General features: G+C 46.7%; 1 protein-coding gene across 2 annotated transcripts in view; it reads right to left on the bottom strand.

The window, feature by feature from the left end:
- Ston2 (stonin 2) overlaps positions 1-12,111 on the bottom strand; it is a 130,364-nt gene extending 118,253 nt beyond the window's left edge. For both annotated transcript variants that reach the window (XM_076921473.1, XM_076921474.1), the window contains exon 1: positions 11,962-12,111. The gene's annotated coding sequence lies outside the window, so the exon portion shown is untranslated. The remainder of the gene's footprint in view (positions 1-11,961) is intronic.
- Between the last annotated feature and the right edge of the window lie 1,747 nt (positions 12,112-13,858).

Raw genomic sequence — 13,858 nt, 5'->3', positions numbered from 1 at the left:
CCCACCATTTATGCCTACCCTCTTTACTTCCTCAAACTGGAAAACCAGAAAGAAAAACTTCACCCTGGAAGGTCTTTCTTTCCTACTTTGATGTTTCCAGTGTTTTCTTTTTAGCCCTCACATCACCCACATCCATCTGGAAACCGGTTCTCAAAACACTCCCGGATCGATTTAGGAACAAACCACGCCATGGCACGTACTTGGTCCTGCCACAGTGAATAGTATTTCTTTGGGTAGACGACTCACTGATGGTAACTCTTGCGAAACAGAAAAACCGCAAATTCAAAGCATGTAAACCATAAATGCAAACACAGCAGATGTCTACTTAGAGAGTGAGAGGCAGGACTATTGAGCTGCAGTGCTCACTTGTGAACATCTCAGAGGCTGGGGAGTTGGCTCAGGGGACGGAGTTTGGATCCCCAGCACCTGTGTGAATGGATGCTAGGTAGGCATGGGGCCTACCTGCAACCCAGCAGAAGACGGAGAGGTAGTGGAGTGTGTGTGTGTGTGGTGGGGGGTAGGGACAGTGTGGAACAAGACTAGCCAAATCAGTAAGCTCTGGGTTCAAATATGACACCTGAGGTCTTCATATACGTACGTCTATGTGTACCCACACACATACAAGTGTCTGCACACATGTGAGCATGTACATACACACACACACACACACACACACACAAAATAGTAATAAAAAAACAAGACTTAAAAAATAGATTCAGAATATTATTTACGGATCAAAATAAAGTGGTTTCAAACAAGCACAGCACTTGAATTTACAACAGAAGACAAGATGAGCTTGCATGTTAGGAGGCAGAGAGGATCTTCCTTCTTGGTTTGAGTGGCAAGGAGCAAGCATGAGGTCAGTGTCACAGACAGAGATGATCCCCCCAACCCTTTTTAAGTGCCTGTGTTTTCTCTGAATGCCTCTGCATCTATGATTTGTGTAGCAATTGCAGCACCACGGGCCAGGCTTGGTCACTAGATGTAGTGTTTCAGTGACAGCCTGAGCAAAGCATCGCACTGTCTCCTTGCCCTCCATCTGTGAATCTCAGTCCAGGGAGAAGCGAAAGGGCTCTGAGGGCATGTGAATCGCCAGTGTTCCTTCTTCTAATGTGATGGCATGACATGAGCGTTGACAGCGACAGCTGAGGGAAGCACTTCAGAGCATTAGTGCAGCACTCACAGAGCCCTCCGGCCTCAGGGACAGGCTGTTACTACCAGTTACCAGCTGACAAGGACACAGAGAGACTCAGTCTTAGAGACTGGGTGAGTTCCCCAAGGAAACAAGGCTGCTGAAGGATCAAATGATGCTGATGCTGACTCGCTGATTTTAAAGTCTATGGATGAACCCTCTTACCAGACGGCTCAAATGATACAGACAAGTCAGTACAATGCTAGCCTCCACGAAGTCCATTTCTTCTGTTGGAAAGGGGAAGGAAAGAACGAACTAGAGATGGAGAGCCAGATTGACTTTTCTAAAAGCCAGAACCCAGATGACCCTGGTTCACACCCACAACTCTCTCCATGATTACTTTCACTTTCTCCCGAATTAGGTCCTGGGCTAGTTACTGCTATAATGCTCTGAAGAGACACCATGAACAAGGCAACTTATAGGAGAAAGCATTTAACTGGGGCCTTGCTTACAATTTCAGAACGTTAGCCTGTTATCATCATAGTGGGGGGAGTACAGTGTTAGGCAGGAACTCGTGGCACTGGAGCAGTAGCTGAGAGCTACATCCTGATCCACAGGCAGCAGGCAGAGAGGGAGAGACTGAGATTGGTGTGGGCTTTTGAAACCTCAAAGCCCACTCCCAGTGACATACTTCCTCCAACAAGGCCACACCTACTCCAACGAGGCCACACCTCCTAATCCTTCCCAAACAGTTCCACTCTCTGGAAACTAAGCCTAAGGGGATGAGGAGCCATTCTCATTCAAGCCACCACAGGTCCCATCACCAAGCCTAAGACCTTCATAAGCATGCCTCCAGATTAAAATTCTCAACCAAGTCTACTCAATGACAAATTCATGTCAATGTCTAACAGTCTTTCAAACCAACATCCAAACTTGGCCAGTGGCTCACCCTCCTGAAGCCCAAGATGTTCTCCCATCCAAGATGACAGAATACAGAATAGGGTTCTGAGGAGATAGCTTAGTGGTTCCGCAATCTGCATCCACAGCACCTATGTAAAAAAACCAAAGGCACAGCAGCACACACTTGTAACCCCAATGCTGAGGTACAGAGCCAGGAGATCCTGGAGGCGCTCTAGTCAGCTGCTCTACCTAAGATAGCAAACTCCAGATTCAACGAGGGACCCTGCCTCACAAAATAAGGTGGATAAGACTAGTTAGACATCATGACTAAGCTCGATGGGGGCAAGCAAGAGGAGGAGGAGTCCTCACTGTTGGGTGGAAAGGGATGAGCGTGGAGAGGGAGTAAATAGGTTCAAAATAAATTGTATGAAGTTCTTAAAGAAATTAATAAAAATAGTTTAAGGAATAAAGTAAAGCAATTCTCATGCTCACTTCTGGTCTCCACATATGCCCATGTGGGTGAACATACATGCACACATGCACGTGAGTATGCCAGCAGGCATGTGCACGCACATAGACAGACAGACAGATAGACAGACACACACGGGGGGCAGGGTTGGAGATCAGGAGAGAGCAGCATTCTCTCCAGAAGCCCAAGGCATCCATCCTTGGCTTCTCTTTTACGCCTATGCTGCTTCTCTCATGCTCATTTCATGAAAGGGCAGTTTGTGAGGATGCCTCCTGGGATTCTTTAAAGTGGCTAGCACCCTCAGTGCACTTGGTAAGACAGCGTGTGCCTGTGACTCACCTGGAGACCTTTACAGATGTGGCTATGTGAGCCATACCTAGCATGGTACTATCCAGCCCACGCACAGAAACATTCCGATCTATTATCTCTGCTGTTTGATAAATCCTTATCTCCCAAACATCAGTCTCAAAGTGTTTTCCAACTCTAAATTAAATAACCTATGCTATGCTCATAGTAAATCTAGGCAGTTCTATTATTAGCCCTTCACAAAGATAAGGAATATGGGATAAAACAGAGGTTAAACAACTTATTAGACCTCACAGCTCAAACTTGAGCAGACTGGCAAGAGTTTTGTAACCATCTCACTCTATTCCAATCATGCAACAAACTTTTTCCAACCTGTAAATTTTCCTCCTATAAGTAGAGACACATACACAATAAATGAATTGACTCTCTCAACCTGGCTTTCCTATAGCCAGGACCCACCTCTGCAAATAGCCTAGCTTGATAGGGGTACGCGCTGTATCCTGTTCAAAAGGAAAATGCAACCAAATGACAGAGGATCCAAGTCCCTGATCCTGTGACCACTGCTGAGACCACCCAAGCCACCCAGATTAGAGGCTAATGTGTGACATTAAATGACTCTGGTTCTTTGGAACTGTATCCCCAAGGCATGCTCAGGCATGAGGAACTTAAAACCCACTAACAACAGGGGATGTGAACACCAGGGCCCTGAGTGTGTTGGATGGCACAGATAGAGGTGTCAGTAAACACTATGTCAGGGGCTGGCAGGCTGCTGCAGACAGCACTGCCCGCTCATGCCAAAGAGACTGATGGGTGAGTGGCTGTCAGACAGCCTGTATTTACTCAAATAGGTTGCCCCATTCTCATGTGGCTCCCTTTTTAACAGAAACACCCAGGAAGAGGAGATAGGACAAAGGAGAGAGAAAGGTGTGCTTCAATGGCACAGCTGACTGTGCTCTCCACAAGTGTGCAAACAGTGGACACACAGCCCATGGATGCTTTCGAGTGCTTTCCCTTTTGTTTCCAGACACCAGAGTGGTGACTAAGAGTGCAACTTCCAAACCTAAGGGATTAAAGGAAGTGGATTCAAAGCCCAACTCCACTCCGACCTCAGACAACTTTTAATCTCAGACCCTGCCTCAGATGCAAAATGAGATATTCACTGCCTGGAAGTGTAAAAGAAAAGATAAGACACTGCCTTGCAGAGGACCAGACACCTAGAAAAACTCCAGGAATGAGGGTTACTGGCAGGGACTTTGATCATTTCAATAACAATATACGTTTTCCACGCACTTCGGCTGTTCAGCATCTAAAGCAGAAAAATGCAGACACAAGATAAAAAAAAATTACGTTTGGCAAGGATGGAGAGATAAGGAAGTGAGCTGTTGTTCTGACAACTCGGCTCATAAGAGCAGTCAGTATGTACAGCACACATCACCTCACCACTGCCGACCAGCCTCAGCCCAGTCACTTAATCATTGCGTTCTAGGTCTTCTCTTCCCAAAGTGTCCATCAAGAACGATGCACGGGCGTACTCAGTTTCTTAAGCAAACAGTGAAATCATATCTGATTTTAAATAGAACATCTCACTTAAAAAAAGGAAGAAAGAAAAAAAAAAGCAATTGTGGGTCTGGGGATGTAACTTTAATATTTTGGAGACCTATTTGTAATGATGGTTCTTTAACGCTTTAACCTCCCTTTTAGCTTACCACCTACCAGGGTGGAGAAGAAAGGATATGGGAAGTGGATCTGTTTAGAAATGGTTTCCCGGAGTGATTCCTGTTGGTGTTGTCTGGAGACTGGCAGTTCGGTTCACAGGTCAGCAGTGGCAGCTCGATCCACTTGCAAACACTTCATGGATACACCAGCGGTCCAGATTGGCAGAGCAGACACAATCAGCAGCGGAGTTCTCTGCTATGCCTCTCTCAGGGAAGTGAAGATCAGCGAAGATGAGAGACCAACAAGCGTTGAACTCTATAAGTAAGCCTAGCTCAGCCTCCATCACTGTCCATGGAGTCATTTTTATAGTCCCTCCAGACATCATGTGTCCCCCACAGGTCCTGCCTCAGGACATGTGTCTGTCTCAGCTGATATCTCTCTGCCAATCAGCCCGATTCCACAGAAGCAAGGGCACACCACCAGAAGTTTTTGGTGCTTTTTCTATGAAGTTTCAGCAAATCCAGCTCAACTACACAGTGGAAGGCAGACCAATACATGTGTGTTGTTAGCAAAGAATACTTTATCATGTGTCCTTTCAGGTGCTTGCTCTAGCAGAACATCCTCTCTCCCATGTCTGCTTCAGTGAAACATTACTTCACGAGTTTGCGTTAGCCTTTCCCCTGTGTCCACTTCAGGAAAGCCCCAGCAAAACACCATCCAATACAAATGACTCTCCAAAGAACCCTTAAGTTTTCACTTCATGGGGAAATGGCTCAGCGGATAACAGTGGTTGCCATGCAAGCATGAGGATCGGAGTTCAAATCCCCAGTACCCATGTAAAAGCCTGATATACATCTACTATAATCTCAGCATGATGAGAAGGGAGGTGGAGACAAGCGGAAAATCCCTGGAAGCTTAAAGACCAGCTAGTCTGGTATATAAAGGAGAAAAACAAATAAACAAGAGACCCTGTCTCAAAAAAAGTAGAAGGTGAGGACTGGCATCTGAGGTTGCCCTTTGACCCTCACACTAATGCTGTGGCGCTCACGCACACACACACACACACACACACACACACACACACACACACGGGGAGGAGGAGATAGAGGAGAAGGAAGAAGAGGGAAGGAGAAAGAAGAAGAAGGGGAGGAAGAAAAAGAGGAGGGAGGGAGATGGGAAGAGGAAGGAGGGAGAAAGAAGGTGGGAGGAAGAGCAGTAAATGCAGTCGGCTACCTTCAAAAGGCAGGCATAGAGGACAGTATCAAGCTGGTAATGGTTTGGCCTCTCACTCCCAAATTCAAACAGATTGAAAGCAACTGACAGACCCACTACTACCCTGGCTGACATGAAACCCTTGGTTGAAAGAACTCAGTGCCATTTTATTCACACAGTATATTTGCACAGAGCCACAGCACAAGAGTGGCACTTTCTTTCAATAAAAGCAATGGTTTTAAGCCTGAAAGAAAAGGGTGTAATTATCTAAATTTAAAAGTAACAAGGAACTTTAGGCATTAACAGTTGAAGATCTGTGTGGTATATAATGCTAGCTGGAGAAATCCTAGCTGGATGGCAAGGCCCTAAGTCCTTAGTGTCACCATCCTTGGAGAGATCTGGGAAGCAACGTAATCTAGACACCTAATGACAGGAAAGGTGGGATCAGTTAACATGGACGTGTTCAGGGATTCCTGCATGACTTTGAACCACCCATTTGACCTTTAAGTCATTTTAGAAGTAGAGAGAGACTGATTGACTGCCAGATGACAGAGTTTATGGTAGGGTTAGACTTTATTTATAAAGAGGTTTGACATCCTTAGCTCCCAAGTGCTTTCCTATTAATAAAACGGGCATGTTAAGAAGGTCACATCAGAGTCCTGTGCTATTTGCCTGCTAATGAACCATAGTCATTGGTTAAGAGGCTGTGCAAATTCCTATGTGCGTGAGCATTCATATTAGATGGGCAGAGGGCACGTGAACAAGGAAGCACCCAGCACCCACACCAACTCCCTGCTTTCTGTCGGCTCTCATCCCAGATGAAGCAGTCTTGTCAGGGAACCTGAAGTGAGTCACCTATGCAGAGCCACAGTCCACGGTGGTTCATTCTCTACAAAACCAGTGCGTTTGCCTCATGAAATCCTGTTTCTACATCCCTCCCACAGCACATGCTTTCTCGCAGACCTGCACGGTCAGATCTCTGAACTCCTGGCACTCGGTACCTTCTTAGTCACTCGCCTCCTTACTGTTTGTGGTCTTACCATTAACTGATGTTAATTTATTTAAATATTATATATACTCCTTCACTCTCAGAATAGAGGTCGTGTGAGAAAACACAGAGTCCCTGTAACTTCTTCCTTAGAGAAAACATGCAAGGCCTTGAGTTTTCAATCCCACCCTCTTATCTGTTTCCTTTTCTTGTTATCTGTCGTCTGTCTATAGAACTTAGACTAGTGTTTTTATGTTAGGTATGACACTTCAGAGAGACAACAATAGCACTGTAAATCTTTTTCCTACAACTGTTCAATATACACACATAAGGATAGCGTTCTAGTTACCTGAGCTTTTGACATATTTGACATATGACATTTCATGTCAGGTTGCCAGATGAATGCTATCCAGTGAGTGGGATGGTAGCACTGTCTCAATCTGCTGCCATTTTAATTCTTCCTGTCTAGAGTCTCTCGTGGTTCACCCTTAAGGCCAGGGTTCTGTTTATGGCATCTTTTGAAACTTCCAAGTTTTCTGGAGACCTAAGATGCAGGGGGATGTTCTAATGCCTTATAAAGTCACCGAGGGCAGGGCACTTTGAAGTCAGGTGTGTAGGAGGGGAGGAAATTACTTGCTTTTCAGAATAACCTGGAGAGAGAAACAGATGGCCTCAGGCCTAAAGAACAAGAATTCTGGTTCCAAGCTTTCTTACTTATGTTGGGAGAAACCTAGGACCCCGAGAGATTTGCCTGTTTCAAAAACATCCCTGCTAAGTGTGATTATCTGTCAAATATTAGGCCTTTTCAAAGCTCTGGCTCACCGTGCTTCTTATTTTATATAAACAATATACACTGTTTCTAGGATTTTCTACCCATCTCCCACCGAGCCATCATACGCTCATCATAGACACATCTTCTAAGCCACTATCCAGCATTCAAAACATTGAGGCTAAAAATATGTCATGTGTTCACATGCTGCATATTCGGGTGGGCACACAATAGTTATCTGGCTCTTAGATACAGGTCACCCTTTGTTTATGGCTAAAACCGAGAAGAAAGAAAAGAAACCCGTGTTTCATTTCCTGTACAAAGCAACATGTTTTCTCTTTAACAACCATTTTTCAAACACTCTGTCATTGCGGGAGCAATGAGTCAGCGCTGAGAGGATTGTTATGACTTGCCCCTCCTATTACAACAAGCCAAAGAGTTTTGGCCTGATTGATCTCGGATTCTCAGAGGATTATTTATCTTGGGGTAGAGATGGGCTGCAATTTGCAAATGACCACACCGTACAGATGTTTAGTCATGAAGACTAAACCAAACGAGACAAGCAATTTCTTGGTCTGACTCTGCTAAGATTCAGCCAAAGGTCCACCCAGTGGGCAAGCTCCAGAAGACGGGGAGGACAAGAGTGTGAGGGACTAGGATTTGGATGCGTGGACAGGCCAGAGAGAGAGAAGCTGGAGCCAGATGAAAGGGTGTGTGCTTAATGACAGGACGGAGACGCTGGGCAGAATGACAAGGGGAGTGGGACAAAGCAAGCCTTGTATGCTTCGACAAGCTCCAAATTGGAGCTGCTTTGAATTTTCTCCTTGGGAGAATTGCACATTTAATATAAACCTGGGAGGGGTGGTATACACCTGTAACTTTAGTACTTAGGAGGCTGAGGCAGGAGGATTGCTTAGAGTTCTAGGCCAGACAGAGCTACATAAAAAGGTTCTATTTAAAAAAAAAAATCAAACAAGCAAGCAGTTAATAAGAACTGGAAGTTTAGTGACTCCTACACACCCTGATGCTCAAGGCAGCCTAGGGCAAAGTGCTAGAACCTTTCACAGGCCTTCCCTTTCCGGTCTTCCCAGCAGACCCATCTTAACTTCTGCCTTTACTGCTTTTCATTGTGAGGCCTCTGGGCCAGCAGCATCAGCATCCTCAGAGCACCAAGCAAAAAAGTTTACTCTCAGGCCTGACCCTGGATTGACTGAAACTCTGAAACTCTGGGGTGGAGCTGGGGGTGGAGTCAGCAATTTTTCTTGACTGGTGTCCTTCCAAGGGACTTTGACGCAGGGAAAGTCTGGGAACTACCATACTAGATGTTTGGTTGGTTGGTTGGTTTTGATGATATTACAAGATAAAAATGTCAAGGTGAGAGAGCACGTGCATTGTAGGAAGACTCAGGAAAACCACAAGCCATTCCAGTGTCAGTTGAAGAATTTCCTAGTCCTGGTATTTTGAGACACATGAAAGAGATGTGGGGCTGTTGGGCTCATCGGGATCTCACCACCTCTTGCTTTGAATTTCACCAATTTCAAACTTCTTTCCACGGTGCTACTGGAGATTTCTGTTTGTCCTGAAAATCTGACCTTGTTAAACTCAACTTCATTAGGAGCTGGTGAAATAGCTCAGGAGGTAGTAGTGTCTGCTCTACACTCTGAGGGCCTGAGTTCAAATTAATGTCCGGCACCCATGTAAAAGGCTTCATAAAGTGGTGTGGAGGACAGACATTGGAGAGTTGTAAGGTTCTGCTGACCTCCAGTCTAGCTCCAGGTACAATGAGAGACCTTGTCTCAAGAGAATGAGAAGGAGAGGGTAGAACAGGGTACTTCAAATCTTCCTCTGGTTTCTAAGTGCACAAATGGGTGTACACACATATGTGCACACACACCATGCACCACACACATACACACACACACACACACACTCACACACATACAGGCACAGAGACATAGACACACATTCTCATATAACACACACAGATAGACACACACACACACACACACACACACACACACACACACACATCTGCTCTCAGTGGCTACCTCCTGCCTATAAAAGACCCAAGTGACTGGTCCACAAACCCAAATCCTTCATCATCTGCCTCTGGGTAACTTCCCTGACCTTGTTTTCTTTTCAGTTTCCGATCCCCACAGCCATACCTCCCTATCTTCAGGAAGCTTATACTGTCTGACATCACACTTGGCCATGTCACTGACCTTGGTCAATGGCGTGGAGCTGTAGGACCAGACACCACTCACTTCCTAAGCAGATGTTAAATGTGATAGTGCTGTCCCATCGTGTCCCATGTCTTTTTCTTTGCCATCAGTGAGGTCGGTAGGGCCCTTGAGGGAGGCTCATTTGTTTTGTTTTTAAGTGATGTGGGACTGCAAATGAAGACACACCAGGACCCACCTAGACACACAGCATCAGTGAGCAGGAAGACTGAGTGACTGCAGAGCAATGAGATTTGGGGTTACTTGTTATTTAGCCCAAGTGGATTACAGTGACACATGTGATCTTCCGTGCCTTTGCTCGCCCGTCTGTTCTACCTTGCTCTCAAAGACCCCACTCAGCTCCTTATTCTATCAACCGCTCAAGCGGTCAACTCTCAATCTGGCCTTGATCTTTAACTCTCACTGTTAGAACCTCCTAGATACCACAGACCTGTAACTGTGTCCCGGGGCTGTGCTACCGGCTTCTCATCTACTAGCATCATTGTCATCATCATCATTATTATTATAGCATCCTGCCTCTTCATTATTTAATAAAATCGGTATCATTCATGTGAAGCCTAGCTCAGAGAACCAAAGCAGTGTGCCCAGGCTCTTACCAGGTGAGAGTCCACCTTTGAACTCAGCAATGTGCCCTGTGCCACATATGTCTGTCCATCCCCGGCTATAGCTTTCAGATCTTCCCACTCCCCTGGAAAGAAGTCTGCAGAGCAACAGCTGAGAAGCCACACTAATCTCACACTTGCACGATCTGCAGCGAGAAACGCATCTCGGACACTGAAAAAACGCTCACTCTTGCGGGTGTATGGATCCTAAGGTAGACAAAGTTCTGGCGACCACAGAAAAACCGGGATGGTTTGTCTGACTGTTCCCTTAGAAGGTCCAGGCCGAAGAAGGGGAGTGGGATGGCAAGACAGACAGATGTCCACTGAGAACACAGACAGACGTCTTTAGGGTTGGTGCGCACAACTCCAACATGATACATGTGATATCTTAGGTTTAGAAACACAAATAAGCAGAAAATTGTGTATGTGTGTTTCTGCCCCGCCTAGTTTAAAAAAAAAAGATTACAAGCCATAAAATGCTAAAAATAATTCCTTCACCACTCCGATCAGCCATACAAATAAGAGAGAGAATTCAACAAAAGTAGCATAATATTCTTTTCACAAAACATTCATAGCATTACAAAATGTCGATTAGTAACTGAAATTCATTTCTCTTTCCCATCTGCTCCCCTTACCTTTAAATGATACCATCAGTAACAGTAACATTTTTCTCCCTGGAGAGTAGAAAACTACTAAATACTCCAAATGGCTATGGGGCCAGTTTGGACAGGTCTGATTTACTCTTAAAACAATCACCCACTTCACAATAGTAAGAGCCAGCATTTTTTGAATGCTTGGGGATATGCTTGATATTTTTTTTTTCAGACAGTGGCTCATATAATCTTCCATACAACGAGTGCAATCAGAATTGTCACTTTATAAATAAGGAAAGCAAACAGCACAGAAAACATGAAGGAGACAGGGAGCGAGAGAAATGCAGGCAGGGGCAGTTGCTGCACAAAACCAGAGTTAATGATTCACTTATAGCCCTCGGGGCAGCTCCTTTCAGCAGAGTCTGTATGGACACACACACACACACACACACACACACACACACACACCAACTCTTCATCCTAGGGAGAGGCCAGTGTCCAATAAATCTCCCCACTCCAACTCCCCCCCCCCCCACACACACACACCATTTTCAACTATCCATCCCAACATGAGGCGGTGTCCAGCAAATTGCTTGGCAACGCGTTCAGGAAACTCCATCCAAAGGCCCGGGGTCCAGGCGGCCCCTGGGCGCTGTCCAGCGGGCAAAGAGCCTGAGAGGCCAGGCTGGGGTCCCGACTGAGAACACCCCGAAGCTGGGGCGCAAAGCCAGGGCCCGGATTTCGAGCGGGGGGGGGGGGGGAGGGAGGGAGAGGCACCATCTCCAAGGACACCTGTTGTCGCCTCCCCGCTCAGGACAACGAAGTCGCCCTGGCCGACTTGGATCTCAGGGAAAGGCACCGGCTGGCAAGAAGTGCTGTGATAAGTGTGGGGGTCACGGGGGGTCTCCCCACGAATACCGTAAGGAGGCAGCCTTCCCTCGTCCCCAGCCCCCACTCGGCTCCCCCGGCTTGGTGGCGAGGTGGGGCTCTTGCGTTGGCTGTTCAGAGATGCACGGCGCTAGGACCTCGCGGCCGGCGCCCCCCGCCGTCCACCTGCGGCGCCTAGGTCGCTCCCCGCCGCGGGTCGTACTCACCAGCTTCGGGCTGAGCAGAGTCCCGGCGTCGTCGGTGAGGTCCGCGCCACCGCCAGCTCCCCAGCCTGACCCTGTCCCGCCGCCGCTCGCCCGGAGCTCGGTCCCAACAGCCGCACCTCCACTGCCCCGCTAGCGACTCTGGGCTCGCTGGGCGCCCGCCGGCTCAGGGCGCAGCTCTCGTCGCTCCTGATTGGGCGCAGCTTGTGCAAGAGCCGCTCTCTGATTGGACAGGAGGAATGAGATGGGCGGAGCCACTCCCAGACCTCTGCTGCCCTGGCCTTGGTTCCCACCACACCTGGGGCCACGGCAACACTGAAACTCCTTCCGGTGCCCTCTGCACCCAAGGGGGTCGGCCAAGCAAGCCCCCAGGACAAGCAACAGTGTTTCAGGGGTGGCGGGGACTGGGGATCATTACTGAGTTCTAGCTACTCCCGCTGTGGGCTGGTGGTTGTGAACCTCCACCATGCTGGGATCCGTGCTCCTCTGGCCTCTTTCATGCAAGCAACTTTGAGTTCATGTTTATCTTTCCATACTTTTTAGTATAGGATGTGTAAGGCGTAAGCAGGACGCCTGTAAACAGTATGTGACAAATAATGTTTATGAACTCAGACTGAACTCTACCCATCTGTGTATGGTCTCTACCTACCAGAGCTCACAAAAGGGAAAACATTTGTCAGAGAGCCCGATACCATCAATATATTAAGAGCATTGTACTGGCGAGGAAAAGAATAAGACGAGCTGATGTCACCGACAAAGAACCTAATACGTAGCTGGAGAGATGAAGCTGATTCATAACATAATAATTTCCCTAATATTAACCTGGTATATATTATTTGACAGGCATTATTCCAAGAACTTTACATTCGCTTTTATAATCCAGAAATTCAGGAAAAGTCTGCCATGAAGACAGCCTTGGGGATAGAACATAGATGTTCTAAAGATGCCAGAGTTGTTTCTAAAAGACCAGTATGGCTCCAATTCCTGTGTGGAGAAAAGAGGATCATAACTGTTCCCAGCATCCTCTCCTCCCTCATAGTTCTTTAACCCTCTCCACGTCCCCACCCACCTGTTCCGGATCTTTCTAAAAAAACAAACGGTGTGGAAAACCAAATGCCACCCTTAAATCATCTGCTCTACCCCCGATAGGCAATGGATAAAAAGCAGCCCCGTTGTCTGTTGTTTATATTAATGAGCGAGCAAACAGCTCGCCATATGTGACCGTTTTCTACCAGCATTTCTCTCCTTCTGAGCTCTGGTAGAGGAATGCTTAAAAGATACCAGTTGGGGTCCAGCTTGCCTTACTCTAAACAGTGTTTTCATCTATCCCAGAGTAAGAGGCACAGTCCATAGGATAAAATCATGTTCATTTTCTGTCGTTTATATTAACCAACCCTGTGTTCATACAATAAAGATACCATTTTTCTCTTCACTTAACAGTGTCCAATATACAGGAATTACTTGTTTACAGTTGGCTTGAATGGATGATAATTTTAACTCAATATCCATTTATTCAGGAACCAGAGGCTACTACCCTGCTGAAACTTAAGATAGGAATGTGGTTAACACTTTATTAGCCTGTTGGAAATTGTAGTCCTGTTCACGTTTTCAGAGTACCAACTGTGTTCTGATAGAGAGCTAGGCAGTGGGGCTGTGCAGCAATGGAGAGTGTTCCAGTTGAGAAGACTTGTAACGGGTGGACAGAGCATTGTTACTTTGTGCCTGGGAGACTTGGTGAAGGCCTCACACGGGATCGGACATTTTGAGGACTAGCCACGAAAGAAGAAAGTCAGACATCACTGCTCTAGCCTTTGCCGTTTAACTTGCTCTTCCGCTCACTCCGAAAAAGAGAAACTCACTAGTTCCTGCCAGAGTTGAAGGCTGACCCAAGATGATGTGT

The sequence above is a fragment of the Arvicanthis niloticus genome, chromosome 23 (assembly GCF_011762505.2).
Source record: "Arvicanthis niloticus isolate mArvNil1 chromosome 23, mArvNil1.pat.X, whole genome shotgun sequence".
NCBI lineage: Eukaryota > Metazoa > Chordata > Mammalia > Rodentia > Muridae > Arvicanthis > Arvicanthis niloticus.
Note: the sequence above shows the minus strand (reverse complement) of the source record. Positions and strands in the feature narration are given on the sequence as shown.